Source organism: Megascapheus bottae, chromosome 12, assembly GCF_031878675.1.
Source record: "Megascapheus bottae isolate mThoBot1 chromosome 12, mThoBot2.hap1, whole genome shotgun sequence".
NCBI lineage: Eukaryota > Metazoa > Chordata > Mammalia > Rodentia > Geomyidae > Megascapheus > Megascapheus bottae.
The window spans coordinates 7,003,528-7,029,186 of record NC_143520.1 but is presented as its reverse complement, the minus strand read 5'-3'; the positions used below and the strand labels follow the sequence as shown (position 1 = coordinate 7,029,186).

The window sequence follows — 25,659 nt, the reverse complement described above, 5'->3', positions numbered from 1 at the left end:
CACACCATTCTTTTTAGGGCCTTGGGACAGAAATCTGAAGCTCGTGAAAAGAATTCCTAGACAACCTATCATTTGCTAAATTTCTGTGTTATTATAAATCCAAGATGTGTTTGTAGATTTGTTAACACGGTGATATTACAGTAACTAAAACTATCATGATATTTTGTTTCAATTTCTTTTTTTTTCCTTTTTTTTTTGTCATGGGACTTGAACTCAGGGCCTGGGTGCTATCCCTGAGCTCAAAGCTACCACCCTACCTCTGGAGCCACATCACCACTTCCAGTCTTTTAGTGGTTAACTGGAGATAAGAGTCTCATGGTCTTTAGTGCCCAGGCTGGTTTTGAATCACAATGCTCAGTTCTCAGCCTTTTGAGTGGCTAGGATTACAGGGATGAGCCACCATACCAGCCTGTTCAATTTCCTTTTTAAAGTCATTTTCTTATTTAAGGTATAACAATAAAAATACCTTTTCTTCTTCTTGGATTAAAATCTCCAGGGAGAAAATTCTAATCAACCAAATTTAATTAATATTATTTGCTGTTACTGGACAAAACTAAATTGTAATCTCCAATTTCCTTCTATTTTTTAGTAGAACCAGATCTTGATTAACAACATTGATTTATTTAAGTTAAAAATAATGTTATCGCTTTACTCTCTAGCTCCCAATTGCAAAATTCCACACTCTCTAATTAACAGTGATTTACTTTATGCATAAATAGTAACTTTTTTTTTAATTTAATTTTATTGCATAGGTGATGTACAGAGAGGTTACAGTTACATATGTAATGAGTACATTTATTGTTGAACACCGTTACTTCCTCCCTCCTTTTTCTTCCCCTTCCCTCCCAGTTGTAAATAGTAACTTTTTCTTTTTCATCAGTTCCCAAAGTGCATCTTGCCTCAGCTCTGCCTCCATGACAAATTATAGATAGAGAAGGTCTTTTAAAATCTAGCCTAGTAGTCATCATGCTAATAGTGCATGTCTGTTATCCCAGCTACTGGGGAGATGTAAGAGATCAGCATAGACAAAGTTAGCAAGATTTTACTCAAGAACAAAATGTAAAGCTTGTGGCCTGTGGGTGTGGTTCAGGTGATAGAGCATTTAGAATTGCTTTACATGTACAAGGCCCTGGGGTTCAATCCTCATACACACACACACACACACACACACACACACACACACACACACACACAAAATCTAGCATAATAAACGGCATTAAAAGAGGAATAAATACTGTGATCCTGATATTTCCAAAGGGATTACCAAGAGATTAGTATCTTTTTCATTCCAGAAGTCTAATCTTGATGCTTCCAAGTAGAGACCTCAGATACTCAAGATTTCTTTCCCTAGACCTATCTAATATCAGAACAGAATTTCAGCAAAACCACAGAAACTTCAGAAACAAATGAAGGCATCTATATTTAAAAGTTTTAACAGTGAATTGGGTGTTTAAACAAATTACCAAGATCCTAGATCTCTTCATCGAGATATTTAGCTAAATTTAGACTTTTCTATGAGTGTAGATCTTGGTCTTCTTTGAAAAAAAGAGAGAGAGACAGAGAGAGAGAGAGACAGAGAGACAGAGAGAGACAGAGAGAGGAAACATGGCAGAAGTTTAATTTTCATGCTACTAAAGACTAAATCAGAGGCTGGGAGTTTGGCCTAATGGTAGAGTGCTTGCCTACCATACAGGAAGACCTGGGTTCAATTCCTCATATAGAAAAGCCAGAAGTGGTGCTGTGGCTCAAATGGTAGAACACTAGCCTTGAGAAAGCCCCAAGACTGGCAGCAAAAAAAAAAAAAAAAAAAAATAGACCAAATTACTTAGCCCAAAACAAGTATTTTAGAATTACTTGAAGCAGAAAGTAATTTCATTATTATCAAAGTAACATGCTCTTACTTAATAATTATTTAATTTTAAGCCTTCTTATACATTGAATAAGTTCAAATAAGCTATTTTTTTTGTCAGTCCTGAGGCTTGAACTCTGGGCCTGGGCACTGTCCCTGAGCTCTTCAGCTCAAGGCTACAGCTCTACCCCTTGAGCCATAGCACCACTTCTGATTTTCTAGTGCTTAATTGGAGATAAGAGTCTCACAGACTCTAGTGCCCAGGCTGGGAACCACGGTCCTCAGATCTCAGCCTCTTGAGTAGCTAGGATTACAGATGTGAGCCACCACACCAGGCTAAGCTAAAATTTTTAATCTCAGAATTGACTATAAACTTCCCTTACCTTGATAGTAGATAGAAGATAACTTTTCTTAACAAAAATCCAACGATGTGAGCCAAGGCACTCATTAAAATGTTTTTATGTAATGTCTAAAATATAATAAGGATAAAAATAGTTTATAAGTAAAGGATAAATAAATTATAGTGTATTTCTATAAGCTAGGTTCTAGGCAAACTTTTGATCCTGTCCTGTAATACATTCGGGAAATGTGACCAGGAATAAACTAACTGTTCACTATCTAACTACAATCTTTGGTTACAACTAAAGACTAGGGCTTAGAAGCATGGCTCAAGTGATACAGCATCTGCCTAGAGAGCATGGGCCCTGAGTTCAAATACCAGTACCACCAAATTAAGAACTAAATGTTAAAATTAAAATATTCAAATCTAGGCAGTCACAAGTGGTTATTTTGTGAGAGCAAATTAAACAGATTGGTACAAAAAATGTGTTCCTAACAATTAAGATGGAATTATATTCAAAAATACGAAGCAAAAACAAGATGAGGGGTGGGGGAGGGGGAAGGGAAATGGGGACCATGACATGTGAAAGGGTATCAATGTGTGGGAATTAAGGCACCATTTATCTGGCAAATATCATGTAACCCTTCTATTAATTACAATAAAAATATATTAAAAAATAGGAAGCAAAACAAGATTTCAGCTTAGTATGAAAAGCATGCTCCAGTATACATGAATTGGAAGAGATACAGAATTAGAAATTGTTTGGATAGAAATCTGACAACCCACAAGCATTTCAGTAGCAGTTTAACATACTGTTCTGGCTGTATGACTAATGCAAACTAATAATAATAAAAATAAAACATACAGGATTAGAATGATAACATATAAGTTCATGTACACACACATTAGCAATCATCACATGATATTGCAAATGTTTGTCTACAAGTCTTTTTCTCTCTCAAGGTTGGTTTTGTTTTTTTTTTAAACAAAAAAATCTTGCTAAATTCTCAGAACTAGCAGTATGTGGTGGTGAGGAGATTTTCAAAGCATCCTTTAAAAATGAGATCATCTCCATCTTCCTCAGGTACCACCCCCATCAAAGCACTAAGCTCCCCGAGGACATCTATATTTAAAAAGGGATATGAATAACCTGCTAAACATTCAGGGCAGAACCTAGAAAAGCTAAAGAACACACAAACGAGAATTAGGTTACTCAGCTCATAGAAGAGAATGCTAGGGGTAAATCACCTAAAAGGATCTTTTTTGAAGATCTTACACAAAGGATGTTCTCTTTTCCTATTAGGAAAGCTCAAAGTAATGAAATGGACCTCATTAAATATTATAATAAATAACAGCAAAAGAAAACTCAAGTTTTAGCCAGGCATGGTTGGCACACACCTGTAATCCTAGCTACTCAGGAGGCTGAGATCTGAGGACTAATGTTCAAAGCCAGTCTGTGCACAAAAGGACCTGAGACTCTTATCTCCAGTTAACCTCTAGAAAATGAAAGTGGGACTTGGCTCAAGGGTAGACTGATAGCCTTGAGCTGAAGAGCTCAGGGACAGTGCCCAGGCTGAGTTTAAGCCTCATGACCCACAAAAAAAGAAAAAGAAAGAAAGAAAGAAAGAAAGAAAGAAAGAAAGAAAGAAAGAAAGAAAGAAAGAAAGAAAGAAAGAGAACTCAAGTTTTACAAAAGGCTTTTGAGAATTTAAAAAAAAAAAAAAGCAAATTCCTCAGTCAATGACAAGGCTCATGTATAACCTCTTTAAATTTAGAAGCTGGCTTCTTAAGCAAACAGTTTCCATAACCAAGATGCTACAATTTTATGATAAGTATAAGTAATGAGACATCATGAAAAACTTTGCACAGCTAAACAAAAAATGCAAGACTCAATTTTATTTTTATGATATTTATGTTCCAGGCATAGAAGTCTTTACCAATAGAATATAAATATACTATGGATGTATAGGAAATAGATATCTGGAAAAATTCTATACTTCATCTTCATGTCTATTTGTATAGCTCTCTATTTTTTTTAAATTAACTGGCTTTTTCTTAATTCAGAATGTCCTAAATAAAGCCTGCTATTAAATCCAATATGTCTTTTGGGTCTAAAATGCATTCCATATTTACAATAATAAGAAATGGTAGGAAATCAACCAAATTCTTTGTTTTGTTCTTTTCACCTATCATTCATTTTATTACCCTGTTAATTGGCTCTTGTTTTTATTTGCAATATGTAACTACTCTTATAATTCATTTTTACCATAAAAATCCATTAATTTTTCTTCTTTTCCAAAAAGAAGCAAAAAGATCCCCAAACCTATTGATTTAAAGCAAACTTAAATGAACCCCGAGCCCTGTGGGTTGTCACACTGAATGGAACAAGGTCAGACTGGGCTTCTTCCAAATGTAAAGGCTTAATTGGACTAACTCTTTCATGATAATAATGTATATTTAAGATAGCCACTAAAAATTGTCAATGCTAATTTAGTAGATCAATTCCATTAAATGCTTTGAACTTTTCACCACTTGCTAATCTCATCTATTACAGCTACTGTTTTTGTTGGAAATCTGAAGCTATAACTTAATCTCAAATTAAAATTCTAGCCAAACCAAAATGCCAAACTTCCCAATGTCTGAATTGATCTTAAATTGCGTCCGGTTTTAACATGTTGCCCATAGAATTTTCTACTGCCAAAATGCAGAGAGATTTTATCAGCCTATTGGCAATTGGCATTATACTAAGAAGCATGCAAGGTTTATCTTTTTTTATATGTATCTTTATGTGTCTTGTTTCATAGTGTCCAAAGTTAAGCGTTAGTTTTTGAAATTATTGATCAGAAACTAGCCTTTCTTTACACAATTAAAGGGCTCAAATTTTAATATCAAACATGATGTAATTTAGGAAATCATTCAACTTAGATTAATAAAAAATGTCTTCAAAATTCTGCTCACCATTTAGGTGAGCAATGTAAGCAATATAATTCATTGATGCAAAAATCATACATGTACTAATTAGCTGATGGGGAAATTTGGGAGATTCTGAACCCCTGTTGAATAGCTACCATGTTTTATTTGTTTCAGAGTAGCTTTCTGGGGCTATTTTTGTTCTCTGTGATTTACCACCAGTATCCTCTGGGTGATAGTTGAGGAAACAGATGCTGGGAATCTCTCTGCTCAGTTCCTGAGAGGAGAGTTCTGACTCACAGCTGTGCCAGCTTCTGCTTTGTACTCACACAGGCAGAGGTGGTGGAGTAAAATGAAAATGACTGCCTGATTTCCAGTCTCTAACTGCCAGTTTCCTCAAAGTTTCCACTTACGCATTTGCCTCTCTTACCAACTTTGTTTGAAGTTCCCATTTCAAAATCCTGAACAACGTGTTCCCAGGATACATTTACTTTTTTTTTTAATCATTCTGTGGGGATTTTCCAATTCAACTGAAAACTGAGGACAGAGAATTATTTTTCTTTTCTCTCTTTTTTTTGGTTATCAATTCATTGTCGATTGATTACACTGACATCTGCAGAGAGAAAAAAAAAAGATGCGGATGTGTAGATACAAAGAAGAAATTGTAAAATGTCCCTCTCTAAGCTCTAAGTTTTTTGGTGAACCATGAACCTTTCTAAGTTTCCTACACTTTGTTATTTATTGTAAAGGAATTTCACTAATATACATCTTTTTTATTTGGAGATTACAAGTTGTTAATAAATTAATGCCCTTGAGGTATAAATCTTTGTTTTCTTTTATTTTTCATTTATCAGGATAATGTATAAAGGGGTTACAGTTGGGGCCGGGAGTTTGGCCTAGTGGTTAAAGTGCTTGACTAGCATGCATGAAGACCCGGGTTCGATTCCTCGGTACCACATGTAGAAAAAAGCCAGAAGTGGTTCTGAGGCTCAAGTGGTAGAGCTCTAGCCTTGAGAAAATCCAAGAACAGTGCTCAGGCCCTGAGCTCAAGCCCAGGACTGGCAAAAAAAAGGGGGGGGGTTACAGTTATACTTGTCAGGTAGTAGATGCATTACTTCTAGCACACTGAAACCCCTTCTCATGTTTTTGTCCCCATTTCCATCCCTCTACCCCCTCCCAATCATCTTTTATTTGTTCTTAGTGAATCTAAGTTAACAAGAATAGAAGTGGGTGGGTCTTAAATATATTTTATAATGGATTTAAATGAGAAGCACAGGCCAAATTCAGTCTCTCCAGGCAGCAATTCCTATCAAAATTGTTATGTTACAGATAAACTCAATTCACTGGACTTAAGATTTTAAAATGCTTTCTTAAAGCTACTTTGACTTTTACACAATAGAACTCATATAGGTAATTTTTAACTTTAACATAACTTCCAAGATGTTCTTCTTGAGTGTCATTAAACTTCCTAAATTAAACTATTAATCCTGTTGCTTAATGTGAGTTAGTGATAATCTGAAATCATTGGTTTGGGCTATGTTTACACTAGGAAAATGCAGCAACAACTGTACTACCCTTCACATAAAATGAGTGAAATTGATTTATCAAGTTTTATAATATAATCATACCATCTTCCCATGCCACATCTCTGAAAACAGAGACAAGCTGGTCTTCTAGTTTAATGCAAATCTTTTAGCTTTTGATGGCAAGAAGAAGGGGGTAGAAGCATAAAATAGGTAATCCTTTGTTCGCATGCATCTTAAGCAGTCTACTAAAGAATAAATTATTGCAAATTATTGGTTTTTCTCCATGAAGACATCCAGGAAGTAGCACTGTAGCTCAGATGATACAGCATTAGCCTTGAGCAAAAGAGCTCAGGGACAGCAATAGGCCCTAAATTCAAGCCTCACAACTAACAACAACAAAATCCAACCAGGGAGCTAGGAATGTATCTTAATGGTAGACCTTTTTGTTGGCATCCTTACGGCCCTGAGCCATATGCCAGATACCAAGGATACAAGAAAGACAACTGTGCTTAAAGTGATTACTATCTTGTGCCCTATGAAAGACCTCACTGGTGAATCTGGCCTCCTCATTATCACCAAATCAGATGAGAGGTGTTTTGAATAAGGAAGATTATTACTTCTGTGAAAAGAAAAAAAATAGTTACACTCCATGTGAGCAAAGAACCTTAAAATTCAAGAGTTTTTTCAGTGGATTATGGCCTAGTCCTTAAAATCTATAAACAGGCAAAAAAAAAAATTCAACAAGAAAATTGCTAGGAGTTGCCTAGTGGTAACACATGAGCTTGGCCTATGAAAGGCCCTGTGTTGGAGCTCTAGCCCTGAAAAAAAAATGACATTTAAAACAAAACCATTTCTCAATAATATTCCAGGTATCAAAAGAAAACCACAAACAGAAAAAAGGGGAAATGTAAACTACTCTGGTAGCTGCAAAAAATAACAAATGTTTAACAGCCCTCTTAGGCCCTAAGTGGGCACAAGCATACCACATAACTGACTCAGTTACTGGGCAATCTGAACAACTATTTGACCACCCATGCAAGGAAAATGTACATACACTATCTGCACAGAAATGAAAAAAGACACTGTCAATAATATGGTAATACAGGCTATAGGAAAGGGAGATTTTTGTTGTTGTTCTTACCAGTCCTGGGGCTTAAACTCAGGGCCTGCGCACTGTCCTTGTGATTTCTCAAGGCCCGCACTCTTCCACTTAAGCCACAGCACCTCTTCCAGCCTTTTCTGGAATCGCACCCGGAGTTTTGTGCATGCTAGGCAAGCATTCTACCTCTAGGCCTCACTCCCAGTCTCAAAGATTTTTGTCTTTGTTTGGTTTTTGTTGGTTGTGGGACCTGAACTCTAGCCCTGGGTACTGTCTCTGAGCTCTTCAGCTCAAGGCTACCTCGCTACCCCTTGAGCCACAGCGCTACTTCCAGTTTTCCAGTAGAGATAAGAGTCTCATCGACTTTAGTGCCCCAGGCTGGCATTGAACTGAGATCCTCAGATCTCAACCTCCTGAGTAGTTAGAATTATAGGCGTGAGCCACTGCCCGGCTACCAAGGATGGTTTTTTAAAATGATTACATCAACACTAACATCCTTGTAGTACAATTAATTGCCTAACTTCAAGTCCTATACACTACCCAAAAGGATAAGGCATTTTCTTTTGTTTTAATGTTTCCCTTCTCCTATTTAAATGGCCCAGGAAATATAATAGGGAAGATCAATTTTTCTAGCATCTCAAGGGTTAAGATCTGTGTGGTTAATAATTTTGAAAAAGTATCCCAGTATGCATCAGGCTTAGGCTAGTTCAGCAAGAGGAATGGTTCCATAATGAGGCATGGCCTCACCAATCCCAGTGGAATTAATTTTGTGCAGTAGAACACCTAGATAAATTAGTTTTGCTTTAAATATTGAGTCCTAAAAGAGTAAAAGAAGGAGAATATCAATCAATAATTTTTAGATTAACTACTTTGTATATGACAAAACAAAATTAACTTTGGCATTACATAACCCCTTTCTCTGGCATTTCTGATGAACCACAAGTTTAAAATAAATAATTTGAATATTTTTAAAACCAACCAACATATACATTTATTTCTAGATACAGAAAGCTAACTGATTTCTTAGTTTGTTAAAAAAAATTAAAGAAAGTATGAAAAAAAGATTAGTGATACACCTATAAAATTATAAGTCTAATAATATCAAAATAGTCACTTATGAGAACTAAGGATTCTGAATATATAGACAGACATATAAAGGGGTTTGTTTGTTTGTTTGTTTTTGTCAGTAGTGAGTTGTGAGTCTTGAATTCTGGGCCTTGACACTGTCCCTGAGCTCTTCAGCTCAAGGCTACAGCCCTACCCCTTGAAGCACAATGTCACTTCCAGTTTTCTGGTGGTTAACTGGAGATAGGTGTCTCTTGGTCTTTAGTGCCCAGGCTGGCTTTGAACTGTGATCCTCATATTTCAGCCTCCTTAGTAGCTAGGATTACAGGTGTGAACCACCATGCCTATATTTAATATTTTTAAATATATTTAATATTTTAAAATATTAAAGGAGTTTATCTTTAAACTTAAATGAAAGTAACATATAATTTAACAAATGTTAGGTACTTAATTTAATAATTCTTCCCAATGTCTAGCCATTTTCTTTTCCTTTTATAAAACTGACTTCTACCAGAATATTTTATTTATTTATTTTTTGCCAGTCCTGGGCTTGAGCTCAGGGCCTGAGCACTGTACTTGGACTTTCTCAAGGCTAAAGCTCTAGTCCTGGGCTTGAGCTCAGGGCCTGACCACTGTCCTTGGACTTTCTCAAGGCTAGAGCTCTACCACTTGAGCCTCAGCGCCACTTCTGGCTTTTTGCTATGTATGTGGTACTGAAGAATCGAACCGGGGTCTTCGTGCATGCTAGGCAAGCACTCTACCACTAGGCCAAACTCCCAGCCCTCTACCAGAATATTTTTACAAAATTAAAATCATGTCCACAAATGACAACACATTTAAACCCAAACTCTCTTATGTGTAAGTGGATTTCTCTACTTAATGCCTACCAAAAATGCGAATATAAGACTCTCTTCCATGGGATATAAAAGCAGGCTTTTAACCAGGCCAATTGCCTTATTAATATTATTTGGCCATCATTCAGTAGTTAAAATGGCAAATCATAACCATGCTGAATATATATTCATGTGCCAAAAATTTTTTAGCAGACAACCAGATAGAGGAAATGTCTCTTTAACAGATTCTTTTAAGAATACATGGACAGAAAGCATCCACCTTCAAATGGTTATAAAATGGTTATAAAAACAAGAAGCAGTTAAACAGTGGCACCCAGAGGTGAAAAATATATTACTTCTACAGACTTATATTACTAACCATAATCGATTTTTCAGCCACCCTTCCAGCTATTTCTAGACTTTTCTCTAGTAACATACAAGAAATCATTTTTCCTTCGCTATGTATTAAAATGCCATGATTTCCAATTGAAATTATGTTTTGAAAAAATATACTTCTGTATTAACAGAATGTCGATGCCTCTCCTTCAAAACAATAAACCAACCAGACAAATACCAGGCAAAATATCTTACAGAATTTAATATAATATCCACTCTTCTATTTCTGACATTTGAAAATTATTAGGAAAGAGCATTTTTAAGAAATAGGGAAGGGCTGGGAGTTTGGCCTAGTAGTAGCACAAAACGTAGCAGGCACGAAGACCCCAGTTCAATTCCTAGGTACCACATACATAGAAAAGCTGGAAATGGTGCTGGGGCTCAAGTGGTAGAGCTCTAGCCTTGAGAAAGCCCAAGAACAGTGGTCAAGACCTGAGTTCAAGCCCCAGGACTGACAAGAGGCGGGGAGGAAAGAAAGGAAGGAAGGAAGGGAGGGAGGGAGGAAGGAAGGGAGGAATGAAGGAGAAAAACAAGATGACTGGGAGGGGTGATGGGAGGAAAAGTGGGGGAAAAACATGGGAAATGTTCAAGAAGTAATGTAAGCACTACATAATGAATGTAACTGTAACCCCTCTATACATCACCCCAACAATAAAATACAATTTAAAAAAAGAAATAACTTTGTAACTATGACACAATTTCCAAACACCCCAAATTTGGGGAGCTGGGGAATTATAACCCTAGACAGATCTTTAAAATTCAACAAAGAATCTTCTCACTGATTGACACAATGAAAATAGAAATAAAAATGCTGTACAAGTTGGGGACAAATACATGAGAAGGGATATCAGTGTGTGAGAAGTAATGCACCTTCTATCTGGTGAATATAACTGTAACCCCTCTAGACATTACAATAAAAAAGAATACTAGACAAGTAAAAGGGACAAAGGGTTATATATACATATATAATATACATATTATTTTTCCATGGGAAATTTTTTTCATATATTTTATTGCAATTAATAGAAGGGCTACATTATATTCCCCACATAGAAGGTGCATTACTTCACATACATTGATTCCCTTTCTCATGTCTTGGTTCCCATTTCCTTCCCCCCATCCCCGCCCCTCATCTTGTTTTCCTCCCTTCCCTATCAGACATCAAATAACCAAATACAGTATTTCACCTGGTTATATTGTATATATGCGTAACAATATGAGATAACCAAGGGAAAGCAAAAGAGATGAGAGATAACATAGTACATTAAGGACAACAATCACTCATTATATGGCTTTTATTTCTATATCCTGGAGGTCCTTTCATTCAGTGTCATACTATGTGGCCTTATGTATTTAGGATTTGTTGTATTGTAAATCTCTGCTAGGAGAGCCCAAGGTTTCTACTGATTATGACAAATAAGGGAAACCATTGGGCCTATGTTCTTTTGAGTCTGGCTTACTTCACTTAATATGATTTTTTCTAAGTCTTTTCATTTCCTTACAAATGGGGCAATGTCATTCTTTCTGACAGCAGCATAGAATTCCATTGTGTATAAATACCACATCTTGTTGATCCATTCATCAACTGAGGGTCATCTGGGTCGGTTTCATATCTTTGCTTCCATGGGAAATTTTAAATGGACATAACCTACTTCGACCAAAATCAAAATGAGTCTTCCCTTGAATCTGGTAACAAGCAGCCTTTGTTTGGCCTTGATTTCCTAAGATATAGTGTATTAAAAACACCTCTTTCTGCCTGTAACAACACTCAAGTTGCTGCAAATAATCCTCAGCCTTGGTAACTAGGGGTAGGCTGGGTTTTTCAGAGCTGAGGTAGAACTGATCTTACATTCCTTCCTAAGCAGAAACATGCGCGGCACTCAGCAGAGGGCTTTCTGGGCCAGTTATGCTGGTCTTTCTGGCTTTTCAGCTGTTCTGAAACCTCTTGTCAGACATTCTCTTTAAGATTCTAGCTATTTCTTTTTCATCACCTAAAAAGCAACATTTACATGGACAAGCTCCAAATTAAGGGCGATCTTTCTTTATCTGCATAATTTTCCTGGTGATGACAAATGGGCTGAACTTGAAAAAGGCAGGCAGATGTTGTCAAAAGTTATTCCCTGCAACTTCAGATTGCAAATAAAAAACCTGTCCCTTTTCAGAAGAACAGTAATAAAGTATAAAATAATCATACATATCCTATATGAAAAGGAAATTTTAAATGAAATTGTTACCACTGAAAAGAAAAGGAAAATGCCTTCCTTCTCTAAGTCTCTGAAATCAGAATATACCCTTGATTTAGCATGTCAAGCAGTGCTCAATTGTCTGTCAAAAATGAGAGAAAATTTCATGCCTGAATGAAAGGTGATGTTAAAATAGTCTCTCTTTTTAGGACCTTCCTCTTGCCTCTTTCTCCCTTTCCTATAAATAGCAGTGTTGTGGCCTAAATCGATATTTGGGCAGAAGCTTTCTATGTGGGCCTCTAGGTCTCAAGAGTGCAGTCTGCAGTTGCACAGTTTGCAAACTGCAACTAGAATTCCAGCTGCCTGCTCCTATTTAAATCTCATGCTTCAGGTTTTCTCCTACTCCAAACCACACCATCATCTTCCTTTGTGGGAAACGCAGTACAGTGACAGCCATAGGGAAGCTGTCACATGGATCATACTGAAGTCTCCATCCAGGCTTAGAAAACACAGCCACGTTTGTTCACTGTCTGAATCCCCAGAGACTGCAAGTTGCAGTAGATAAGGGCGCCACCTACTGGATTCTTTTGGCCTGGAGGGGGGGGAAAGAATGGGGACCAAGACATGAGAAAGGGTATCAATGCATGTGAAGTAATGCACCTTCCATCTGGCGAATGTAATGTAACCCTTCTATTAATTACAATAAAAAAATATATGAAAAAAGAGTCTGTGGGCAAACTTGCCTATCTGGTTTTACTCATAATAGAGTGAAAGCAGTGAAGAAGGAGCTTTATATAAAAGTCAAAGAATGACAAAGAGACAATAAATAAGAGGTGAGAGAAGAGGAAGTAAAATGTGAAGAAATGAGGAAGGGAGAAATAAAAACGAGGAACAAAAAGTCACCTCTCACAAAATATTTAAGACTATTATTTCGATATAAATGTTAAGTCTTTGAAATTTGCAAGTAATTCACATTTTAATCTATATTTTAAAATGGAGAATAAGTAAAATCTATTTTGCCAAAAATTTGTCATTTCCTATCATCTTTCAGGCTGGATACTGTAGTATGCCTTGACGGATTTATATTTATTAAATTGAAACTGAATTCTTGTTTTTCCTACCATCTCATAAATATTAGTCTTAAAAGACACTGCTAATAAAACATATGACTCTTCTTCCCTTCTTCACCCCAAAAATTCCCATTCCTCACAAACACTGAAAGAGTCCTACATGTTCCTTCTTACTCCTGACACACATATATGTATGAAAGTAAAGGAAGATGCCAACTCTCTTCTTGGGAAAATTGTAACGATTATTCACTTAAGAACATATTCAAAATGTACCTTCTGGAAAATTATAACTTTGACTGGCCCACAATTACTTTCTACTTTATGTTTGCAAATATTTGAGTTGCCACTTCTTTATGATTTCCTATACGTCTCATCTCCATAAATAGTACTTTTGTCTACCCACTGTCTCTTATTGAAGAAATTAAAGAAATTGAGTAAATAGTGTGACATAAGTGGATGACTCCCTGTCAAGTATTAAATACTCCAGTTTTCTGTCCTTTTGATGAACTAAAAATACCAACAATAACCAACACTGACTGCATTTCAGCTTGCCCTTTGTTCAACACTCGCTGTATGCTCGTGACAGCTTTTTGAAATAAGGAAAGTATTAGTAGTACACATGTCTCATAGTTGAAGAAAGATAAGCACAGGAAGAGAAATTCACCCAGTGATGCAGGGAATAAGAGAATGGAATCACTGGAATATAAACTCAGCCTTTCTGACCCTGACATCTCTTCTCTGAACCAGAATTTTACACTGTGTCTACCTTATGTGCTGTGGTTGATTAAATAAATGACACATTTTCAATCTTACCACTGGTTGAATCATATTTCTATGTTGCATTTTATTAAAATTAATTATCATTTTACCTCCTGAAAAATCAGTTGTCTTAGTAGCTAAAATTATTCAGGTTGTTAATATTTTGTACCATATTTGTCCTTCAAAAGAATGAGCCTACTATAATCAAAAGATTTGTACAGAGGAAGGAAAAGAAATTACTTTCCTGATCAAAGGACTGATGTAGGAAAATATGCAAGCTGACGGTATTTAGCTAAGATTACAACAATGAAGTGGAAGAACAAGGGGAAATGGGAGATGTGGTAATAACTGTTACTTTGTTTTTTCAGTTCACCTGACCTCTTTCAACATTTTAATTTAGAAATGCTCCTAATAATCCTCAGGCTTGGTCTCAGGAGTAAGCAAATTAGCCCACCCCACAGGAACCACCTGTGACTTCAGTACAAGAGGAGTGAAAGGGGCTTCAAATCCACTGAAATATTCAAACATGCCTAAAGCTACAATCATAAGAGCTTCTTGAACTGGAAAGAAGACTTTCCAAAAAAGAGAAATAAGGGAAATGGGTCATGATTGCTCAACACTGTAAAGAGTCCATGAGCTTCTAAAAAATAAATTAGCTAAGTAATATGAAATTCCTGTAATGAAATATTCAGCACTGAAAATACACTAATAAAGTACACTAATGCAGATCAGGAGTGTGGTCTAGTGGTATAGCACTTCCCTAGCATGCACGAAGCCCTGGGTTCAATTCCTTAGGTACTGCATACACAGAAAAAGCCAGAAGTGGTATTGTGGCTCAAGTGGTAAAGGTCTAGCCTTGAGAAAGCTCAAGGACAGTGCCCAGGCCCTGAGGTCAAGCCCCAGGACTGGCAAAAATACACAAATGACACACAAAGGAATCACATATAAAACATAATTTAAGCAAAAAAAAAACAATAACTGAAATATACACTAATTCCTCTTCCACATAGTACTAAAACTGGCAAAACTATGTTTTTTTAGAAAAGTATAACTAGAAAAAACCATAGGGAAATGAAAATTATGTCCCTCCTGTGAGAGGAAAGACAAGGCAGGGGGGAAGACAAGAGGTAATTTCTGAGGGCCTGGTAATGCTTCAGCAGACTGTTCATTCACAGTTTAAAAAAAAAAAAAGATGTTAAGCAAGTACATTCAGTGGTCACTTAAAAATGCATGGGGAAGGAGGACATCCTATTTGTTCATCACTTATGCTTTTGTAAGAACAAGTTTAATAGCTCCAGAATTGCAAATAGGAATAGAAGAGGAAAGAAGGCAAGACTGAAAACTCAGTTCTAAGAGAGGGCAGTGATGAGATGGTGAGCTGTGGAATCAGACTCACTGAAATTAAGCCCAGACACTTACCAACTGTGGGCCATGGGCTGGCTCCCAAATCTTGTGCTCCATACTCATGAAATGAAGAACAGAAGGCTGATGTGACAGGATCACTGTGATGCATACACCATACGCTGATTTTCATTTATTGCCTAGTCACAGGCAGGGGGAAGGTGGTAAGAAGGTCTTTCTCTGGATTGAAAGTAGAGACAGAAATCACAAGATATAGAAAAAAAGTCTCCAAGACTATATTCACTACATTTTCTTTCCATTCATCTCAGGCTCACTCCTCAGCCTCACTGGCTTCTTCATGAACCACTCTCCTATGACTCTTCTAGCAAGGTCACAGAGGACCTTCGGGTCACTAAACCCAAGGAATGTCCTCTCTACATCCTTTGACACAACTGTCTACTCCTCTCGCCTCAAAACTTCTTACCTTCTTTTTGGAATTCTAACTTCTCTCCTTCTCACCATTGCCCACAACAAGACTCTTCATTTTCATAGTCTCCCCTGGGCTGTGACAGCCTTCTAACTGGTCCTCCTCAGGGTTGACCATCCAAATCCTTTCTTCCCACAGCGTTCATGTAAATCTTATCAAGCCTCTTTCTCAATATGAACCTTTATTCCCTTTTGCCCTTGAGGAGCTAGTGGGTTTGTCTTTAAGTATACCTATGTCACCTGAACCTTACCTGTACTTATTTGGACCTCAGAAGGTCTTTCTGCCACTTTCTCTATCTGGAAGATCTCATTTTCTCAAACTCACCTTTCACCATATTGCCTGCCTTGCTAATCAAATTATTCCACCCATGATCTATCCCCATCTAGATTACATATCTTCCTTTTAATGGGTATAATCTGTGATTATTCTTGAATCACTGTATCATATATCTGTTGATGATCTATGGCTTGAAACTCCTTACAGGGACACATTACTTACTTGCCAACAAATACCATACTACCCAATACAGACACCAAGAAAACTAGTTAAGTAACTTTATGGTCTGGTCAAATAAAATTGATACATATTTCACAATTGTACCATATTGCCATGATGTTTTATCCAGCAAAGCATGTTCTTCCTCTCCTACTATTGGAGGAAAAAGAATTGTATATTGCATCCTTGTCTTAACCCCATCTTCTAATATTTCTTGGTTTTGTCATAATTATTCTACTTTACTACTTATCTAACTAGACACAAATCTTACAGGTAAATCAAATATATCTGATCTTATTTGATATATTTGATTTATAATTAGTCAACTATGTGTTCAAATCCTAGCTCTATCACTTGCTGTTCATGAGACCTTGACTTAACCAATCACAAGTTTCATTGTAAAATGAGAGTAGAAATACCTAGCTCATGGCTTTCTTGTGAAGCTCAGTAAACTAAAGTATACTTAACATATTGCTTAACACAAATAAGGACTCAATAATTGCCTAATATTCTTGATGGCAATTAAAACAGTTGCTTTGTAGAATAAATTTTTTTTTTAATTTTCACTAGCATTTTATACTTTTTTTTTTTTTTTGCTTTTTGTTTTTTGCCAGTCCTGGGACTGAGCTCAGGGCCTGAGCACTGTCCTTGGACTTTCTCAAGGCTAGAGCTCTACCACTTGAGCTTCAGCACCATGTCTGGCTTTTTTTCTATGTATGTGGTACCGAGGAATCGAACCCGGGTCTTCGTGCATGCTAGGCAAGCACTCTACCACTAGGCCAAACTCCCGACCAACATTCTATACTTTTTAAGACAGAGTCGAGTCCTGGGGCTTGAACTCAGGGCCTGAGTACTATCTGTGGGCTTTCTCAAGGCTAGAGCTCTACTACTTGAGCCCCAGCACCACTTTCAACTTTTTACATGTATGTGGTACCAAGGAATTGAATCTGGGTCTTTGTGCATGCTAGGCAAGCACTCTACCACTAGGCCAAACTCCCAGTCCTCATCTTGATTTTTAAGAGTAAGATCTCAGTAACTGTACTTTTTTCAGAGAGATAAAGAGTATAATAAAACTACTTTGTACTTTGTAACTAAAAAAATAGTTTGTACACTGAAACTGATGGTTAATCAAAAAAAATAACTAGAATAAGTTAAATGAAAATATGTTTCTACTCAATCAATGGTAGCATTGTCACAATGGAACCACAGCTTCCATTAAGTGCATGCTAATCATATATGTTGTTCATTGGTGGGGGGAAAAGATGCTTAAAGTACAAAAGTGAAAAATTCAACATCACAAAAACTTTTGCTGTTCTTATTTTCTGAGCTTTATATTTCAATTAATTTTAAATGGTAGTTTTGAAAAATGCAATAAAAACAGAGAACTAGAGATGAAGGAAAACAAAATTGGTTAGATGAAACTTTATGATGACTTTACAAAGGCATTAGCCTTTGTAAAAATGCTGAGAAGTTATTCTTAATGCATAATCTATACTGTGGATATCTGCACATTTAAAAATTACAATCTACTTCACTAGCCTAAAAGTGAAGGGCCTGTTGATCTGGAAAACTTACTTACTTTCCCCTCTCTCACTGTTCCTCCTAAAAACAAACATAAACTTGACCTACTTCATTCAGAAATTTAAAAAAAGGAAAATCTCATAACAATAAGATTATTATGACAAACTTTTTCCACACTTTATTCTTCAAGCCCAGAATGACATTGGTAAGATAAGACATTTTAAAAGTCAATAGCACTTATTTTGAAGTCTGAATTATCGTGCTTTTTTAAAAAAAGTCATTTCCTTAAACAGGAAATGTATTAATAATGACACAAAAGACAGTACAAGTCATACTATAGAGTACAACGTTTCCCTTCAAAAAAAATAATATCCTATCCTCAAAGGATAGTAATTCTTTAGCATAGTTGTTTGAAAAAAAAAATACAGGAGAGGAAAATCCTTTGTTTCTCATTCACTGAGATTTTACTGAACTCTGATCATCTGAAAACTTAACGTATTTCTCCCCAAATTTAAGTTGAAGCTATTTGAAAGTTAAAATTGCATCAATAAAATCTAGTTTTCACCAAATAAGTTTATTAAATTTCTATGTACACCACATCTACTATTGTATTTTCACAATTCATTCTGTTAAACATCCCAACCCCAAAAGTACCATAATTGTTACATTAAAATAACCCATTTTACAGACTAACAAAGCTCTAAGATTTATTGATAAAATGGGCATCCAACATGCAGAAATGTTTGTAATTAAAAAAAGAAATATTTGTAATTATTTACTTTGTCTTTTATTTACATTGAGTTTTGGATTACATAGCATACAACTCAGGGCGAGAAAGCTGCTTTACAATTGATGTAATTGTGCCTCATTTCAAAGTCTTAAGGTGCCGGGGTCAACCGGCAGCAAACCAGGGTTCGCAGATTGGGGTTCCTGAAATAGGGGGCAAGGACTAGGAAGAAATAGAAGAGAGACAGACACACCGGGTCCGGGATGTCCACAGTCCAGGTAAAGACTGCCGCGTTTATTTTTCACTCCCGCTTCTTCCCTCCTCCCGACCCTGGGAACCTCCAGGTGTTACATTCATATGGTAAATCTCAGGTCATTTACATAGAATAGGGCCAGAAAACAATAAGACAATAAAGCCATTGTCTGATGCAAGTCAAGGTACAGTTTGATTCCACTCTGGCTCCCAACATTAAGGAGTTATCAACACTATTTCATAGTTTTTTACTAGATAAAACTATACAGCTGTATATTGTCTCGTTCTGCAGCTCAAAAATCAGCAACAGGACTGATTTTTTTCCATGGTTATTCACAAAATGTCATCTCTTTGCTATAATGTAGAACTTCTACTGGATTTTAAGTCTATGTGGAACTTTGACTGGATTTTAGCCTAATGGCTGAGGTGTGTTCTTTTGTTTGGCATTGTCAAATCCATCATAAAATATGTAATAAACTAGATTCTGTCCACTTTATAAAATTTATCCAAAATATGACAACATTGATGATAAAAATAGATTTTCTGAAGCAAATAGATACCTTTATAGATAGGTTTGCATGGATTGACTGAATTGGGATTTTCAGAAGATCAGATCTCATGGAAGATGGTTAACCCAGCAGAAGCTCCTTATTCTCTGTTCAAGATATAAGGAGCTTCTCAGACAAATCGTTCATGATTTGCTAACACCAGCTTTCTAAGGTGGAGCTCTCAAGTTGCTAAATTTTCTGCTTTGTTTTGGAATTGTTAATTCTTGGTATCCATGATGTAGACTTTTTGCTTAAAGATAATTTATTACTAAAAACTGGTTTAAGGAGTGATTTAGAGTTTTTTTAAGTCTCATTTTTATGAGCAAACCAACTTGGTTTGGGTTTCATAGGAAAAAAGAGCAACACTGGAATTTTCTTCTTTTTTCATAAAACTGGAGGTTACATAAATAGATTAGCATGAAAGGGCATGTCTTTTATGTGAATTATCTGATTTGAACCAAAAGCCAGCAAAAGAGAACGTGAGAAACATGAAATTCACCTTTCTAGTGAACCTAGAGTCATTTAGGCTGAGGTGGAAGTTACTCTATTAAGTTGATTTATATAAAAGTCCAAAGCCCCAGAGCTCAAGGTAAGTTTTGAGGGTCACTAGCCCATGCACTGTTAATTGAACTGTTTCCTAGGCATAGGTGCCGATCACTTTGGCATGACTTAAAAGGATGTAAGAATCTAAAAGTTCCTCATCCATACAAAAACACCCCCACGTTTTTTTTTCTGTCCTCAAATACCTTCCTTACTAACATGAAATTCACCATTCTGCTAAAGTAAATAAAGGGCAAATCTATATTTTCCAAGGGGACAGAAGCCATAAATGTCTCATAGTTCTAACCCTGCCTGCATGAAGGCTGATCAATAAATATCTGTTGAGTGAACACACTTCCTGACGTCTTTATGCAAAGGGAGATTTTGAAACATTGATTGTTGCTTTTTTGTTTTTATCGGATCTTTAGTCCATAAATGCAAAAACTCGAAGAATAAAAAGCTAAGAAAGGAAGACCTTCAGGATAATGTGTACTTATTCTGTCAGAATAATATAGACAGAGGTAAATGTATGCTTTGTAACAATATTTTTGGTCTGTGCTGACTACAATGTAATAAATGAAGACGAGAGAATAAATGTTCTCTTCTAATTCATGAATTTGGCTGCTGAATAATGAACTATTATTTATCATCAAAATTTGCAACCCAAAATTCAGTGGGTGGTAGTGTGTCTTTATCTTTGTAAGTTCCTATAAATCCTAACTGTAGCCTTATTTAAACTTAGCAATTGTGGTAGGAGTGGCAGGTTACGTGACAAAAAATAATTTTAGCACATAGATTTTTCAATTGCTCTATTATTGGGACTGAATATTAGTATACCAAAGAAGGACAATGAGTGAATACTAAAATAAATTTTAATCTTCATGATTAAATGGTCTCCACCCACGTAAGAACCTGTGGGCCTGGGTTCATTTACTCAGCTTGTATCCTAAAGTCTGAATAAGGCAATTTGGAATAAGGCAAATGGAGAGCTGTATACTGCAGTATTATAACAACTATTAGATTACTTTTTAAAGAGGAAAGAAACATAGAGTAGAATTGTTTCATTACGACACTTCAAAGACAATGCAATATAGTTATGTTAAATTCAGGAAGGAAAATTGTTTAGTTGCATCTTTGCTAACAATTTGGAAGCATCCATTGTATTACTTCTGTACTGTTATTGAGCTCATTTTATTAAGGCAAATTTATAGCAATGTTAGAAATTAATACCATCCTTATTTCCTCTACTGCCTGACTTTATTGAATGCCATGGGGCATATTAATCAGTAAAGCCAAGTAGTGCATGAAATAAAAGTATAAATTAACCTGTAACATGAATGTAAAAGGAGCTTAATAAAATAGAAATAAATAAAATTTTAATGATAATCAACCTGCCCTGACTGAGCCAAGCAAAAATTGCAAAAGTGCCAAACACAGAATCTAAAGAGCTATATATATACAGAAAGAGAAAGAGAGAGAGAGAGAGAGAGAGAGAGAGAGAAAGAGAAAGAGAGAGAGAGAAGCAACATTGACACAGAAATCGAAGATGACAATTACAGCCACATTGTAGGCCAAAAGTGATATAAGCTCAAGTCACAGTATTATTAGTCAACAGATAAACAGTTACATACAAAGAGTTTGGGCACTGCTAATTATTGCTATTCTTTTTTTTTTTTTTTTACCAGTCCTGGGGACTGAACTCAGGGTCTGAGGACTGTCTACTAGGCTTTCCTCAAGGTTAGTGCTCTACTACTTGAGACACAGCACCACTTTCAGCTTTTCTATGTATGTGGTACTGAGGAATCAAACCTCAGTACCCACAAACCTCTTTACCCACAAAATATTCTGCTGTTTTTAAATATTTTATATATGGCTTTTTAATATTTTGTTTAAGTATCTTTTAAAATTGTCTTCTCTGTGCATAATTTAGGGTCCTTTTTTTCTTCATGATATTGTACATTTTTTCTCTCTGAATGACATTTATTATCAAGCCTGTAATTTAAAACTCTTTTTATAAAAAGACAGCATTGCTGAACAATACCTATATACAACTAAATGGCACTTTAATTTATTTCTCTCCAAAAAAGAAAAAAAGGCTACCATTCTAAAATTGGATTAACTATGGTATTGTAATATAGGACATCTAGAAAATTATATTCAACACTTATTTAAAGCAAGTATCTGCTGAATGATAATGTCAACTCTTCACAGAAACATTGAATAGCCACAAGCTTCCAACCTTCTCTACGTGCCTGTTACATATGCAATCAAAGGGAGATGATTGTGACTGGAAAGAGACTGTGAAGCCCTTTATCATAGGCATCCATTTACCAGGTTGATAGAAAAACAACACAAAATAGTGTTAGCAACTTGAGTGATAAAATATGTTCCTCAAATGTAACGTATTATTAAGTCACAAAAAAATAACCTCATACAGGTCTACTCAAACCAACTCTCTTGCATTGTACCATTCACTATAGTAATCAAAGGGGAAAATAAATATACATATATGTATAAAATTCTAAAATATGTGAATAGTGATTTTTAAATATAATTTCTTTAGTTTGCTTTCTAATGCTAATGCTAAATCAAGTTGATTAAACCTTCAGGGATCCTGTAGCCTCTCACCAAATCAGTTTCCCTGGAGTGTAATTCCTATTATCTCACTTTCTAAAACCTTTTATAGCTCCCATTCTTGTTTCTGGAATAAATCTTAGCGATTCTGCTGCACACTACTCCCTCAAACCCAGGCTCCAGGTCCTGTGTCATATGTTATCTACCCAGCGCCTTTTCCAGCACGTATTCTTTGCTTAGGATCTTTTTGGTACTAAAATCATCTGCCCCTTTCATAAGTATACCAACTATCTACTGTATCCCACCACTTTTCCCATAGTGTTTTAAACCTTCAAGGCTTCCTTAGACACTGATCTTCCCAAAAGCTTTCTGATAACTCTGAGATTGCATAGCTGTCAATATGGAGAGAACCAGAAATGTGAGTCTACAAAATTGGTGATCCATCATAGAACTTGGTCTTACACTCTGCTTCCTAAAAAGAAGGGAAAATAGTATTTTAAATTCTGACCTGTATATTCAGCACCCCTATTCAATATCCTGATTACCATTAACTACGAATACCATTCATATTTCATTTTAATCTATTTCTTATGAAACCTAAAAATTATTCAATAGTGACTGTTTAAATTTATTAATCTCTGAAGTAATGTTGTGGCTCCAGGGGTAGGGAGATAGCCTTGAGCTGAAGAGCTAGGGACAGAGCCCAAGCCCAGAGTTAAAGTCCCATGACTGAAAAAAAGGAAAAAAAGATATATTTATAAATCTCCTTAAATATTTTTTAATAGTCTTGGAGTTTGGACTTGGGTCTTCATACCATTCTACCACTTGAGCCCTGCTTCCAGACCTATGAAACACCTCTTAATATAGATTTAAAAAAATTGTGAGGTGATCTTTTTTCTGACATTACAAATTCTTCAATTCAAGTTTATAATATCTCTCCAGAGTTCCTTCTCTTCCAATGGAATAGAAGAACCTAAGATGAGCCACAGGTGTAAAATGTATGCCCTGGACATTACAATGGTTTAGAGAACACATTCAGACACTGAATTATTGTACAGTAGTAAAACCCTACTGACTTATGGTTCTCATCAAACAGCAGACAACAGTATTAAGATTACTGGACTTCTGCATTTATTAACTTAAAAAGTAAAAACTGGGCAGGGAGTTTGGTCTACTGGTAGAATGCTTGCCTAGCATGCACGAAGACCCAAGTTTGATTTCTCAGTACCATGTACACAGAAAAAGCTGGAAGTGGTACTGTGGCTCAAGTGGTAGAGGTCTGGCCTTCAGGAAAACCCAAGGACAGTGCTCAAGCCCTGAGTTCATGCCCCAGGACTGGCAAAAATTGATTTAATTAATTAGTTAATTAATTAATTAAAAACTGAATCTGGGACATTTTAAAATACAATTACTGCAAGCAGACCTCTTATAAATATCATAATCTGAAAAATGTATCAGATGGTAAATATTCCTCTCTATTTCAGGAAGAAAGGAAGGAAGAAAGGAAAGAAGGAAGGAAAAAAGGAAAGAAGGAAAGAAGGAAGAAAGGAAGGAAAAGGAGGGAAGTGAAAAAAAACACTGATGCTTGAAATATCAGAAAGCAGCTACAGAGATTATATAGATATCTTGACTGGCTTCAATAACAAAATTTGAAAGAGGAATTTTCCTCTGGGTTAAAAAAGAGAAGAAGGGGCCTGGGGATTTGGGCTAGTGGTAGAGTGCTTGCCTAGCATGCACGAAGATCCAGGTTCGATTCCTCGGTACCACATATATAGAAAAAAGCTGGAAGTGGTGCTGAGGCTCAGGCGGTAGAGCTCTAGCCTTGAGAAAGTCTAAGGACAGTGCTCAGGCCCTGAGCTCAAGCCCAGGACTGGCACAAAAAAAAAAATCTTTATTGATAAGGTAATGAGCAGGGGGTTACAGTTAATCTAAGTAAGGTAATAAGTACAATTGCTTTTAAATATTGTAAATACTCTATAGACATACTGTTTTATTACTTACATTAATATGTACCTAGGACATACAAACCCTCAGCTTCATTTTAATTACATCCTAAAACCTAAGTGCCAGTGATTGTATATAGAGATTCCCTTCTTGAATACTTGTTTGTTAAACATGACATTTGAAATATGATGTAAAAATCAGAGTTAATAAATTCTTTAATTAAAAAATCTTTATTGATAAGGTGATGAGCAGGGGGTTACAGTTAATCTAAGTAAGGTAATGAGTACAATTACTTTTAAATATTGTTACACCATTCCTCATTTTCTCCCACTTACCCCTTCCTAGTGCCCTACCCTCAATGCCAGTTCATTTGTAATGTAATGTCAAGTGAGTATCAATGTTGCATTAGTTCATCTTTTGTCCTGATGTTTCTGTGATTCTTTTTCCCTTCTACAGTTCAAATAAACTTATATTTTTTTAAAAAGACATGTTACAGAAAACTAGGAGAAATTTTTTTTAAAAAAGAACTACATACAGAACATAATAAGAATATCTTGTTTCCAATTCTTGGAGTTCATGTTAATATGCTTCATTATATATCCTATGTGCTTAGCAATTGGGTTATTGAAATCCCCTGTTAAGAATATCATAGACAGGGGCCGGGAGTTTGGCCTAGTGGTTAAAGTGCTTGCCTAGCATGCATGAAGACCCGGGTTTGATTCCTCGGTACCCCACGTATATAGCTAAAAGCCAGAAGTGGTGCTGAGGCTCAAGTGGTAGAGCTCTAGCCTTGAGAAAGTCCAAGGGCAGTACTCAGGCCCTGAGCTCAAGCCCAGGACTGGCAAAAAAAAAAAAGAATATCATAGACAGTACATAAGGCCATATAGTATGAAGCTAATTGAAAGGATCTCCAGGATATTGAAACAAAAGCCATATAACAAATGATTGTTGTCCTTAATGTACTATGTTATCTCTCATCTCCTTTGCTGTCCCTTGGGTATTTCATATTGTTACAGTATCTCACTTTGATATCTGATATATTGAATTTATTTGTATTTGGTTATTTGAAATTTGATAGGGAAGGGGGGAAAAAAACAAGATGGGAGGTGGGGTGGGGGGAGGATAATGGGTACCAAGACATGTGAAAGGGTATCAATGTATGTGAATTAATGCACCTTCTATCTGGCAAATATCATGTAA

General features: G+C 36.0%; 1 long non-coding RNA gene across 3 annotated transcripts in view; it reads right to left on the bottom strand.

Annotated features, from left to right (window-relative positions):
* Nucleotides 1-25,659, bottom strand: part of LOC150056151 (uncharacterized) — a 225,645-nt gene that overhangs the window by 180,589 nt on the left and 19,397 nt on the right. Inside the window, exons 3-4 of one of the 3 annotated variants that reach the window (XR_016537295.1) lie at nucleotides 15,450-15,611; nucleotides 5,234-5,712 (exon numbers count right to left, since the gene is read on the bottom strand). This is a non-coding gene — a long non-coding RNA (uncharacterized LOC150056151). Of the gene's footprint in view, nucleotides 1-5,233; nucleotides 5,713-11,318; nucleotides 12,794-15,449; nucleotides 15,612-25,659 lie in introns of those variants that run through there. The other 2 variants (XR_016537294.1, XR_016537296.1) reach the window with 2 other exon arrangements.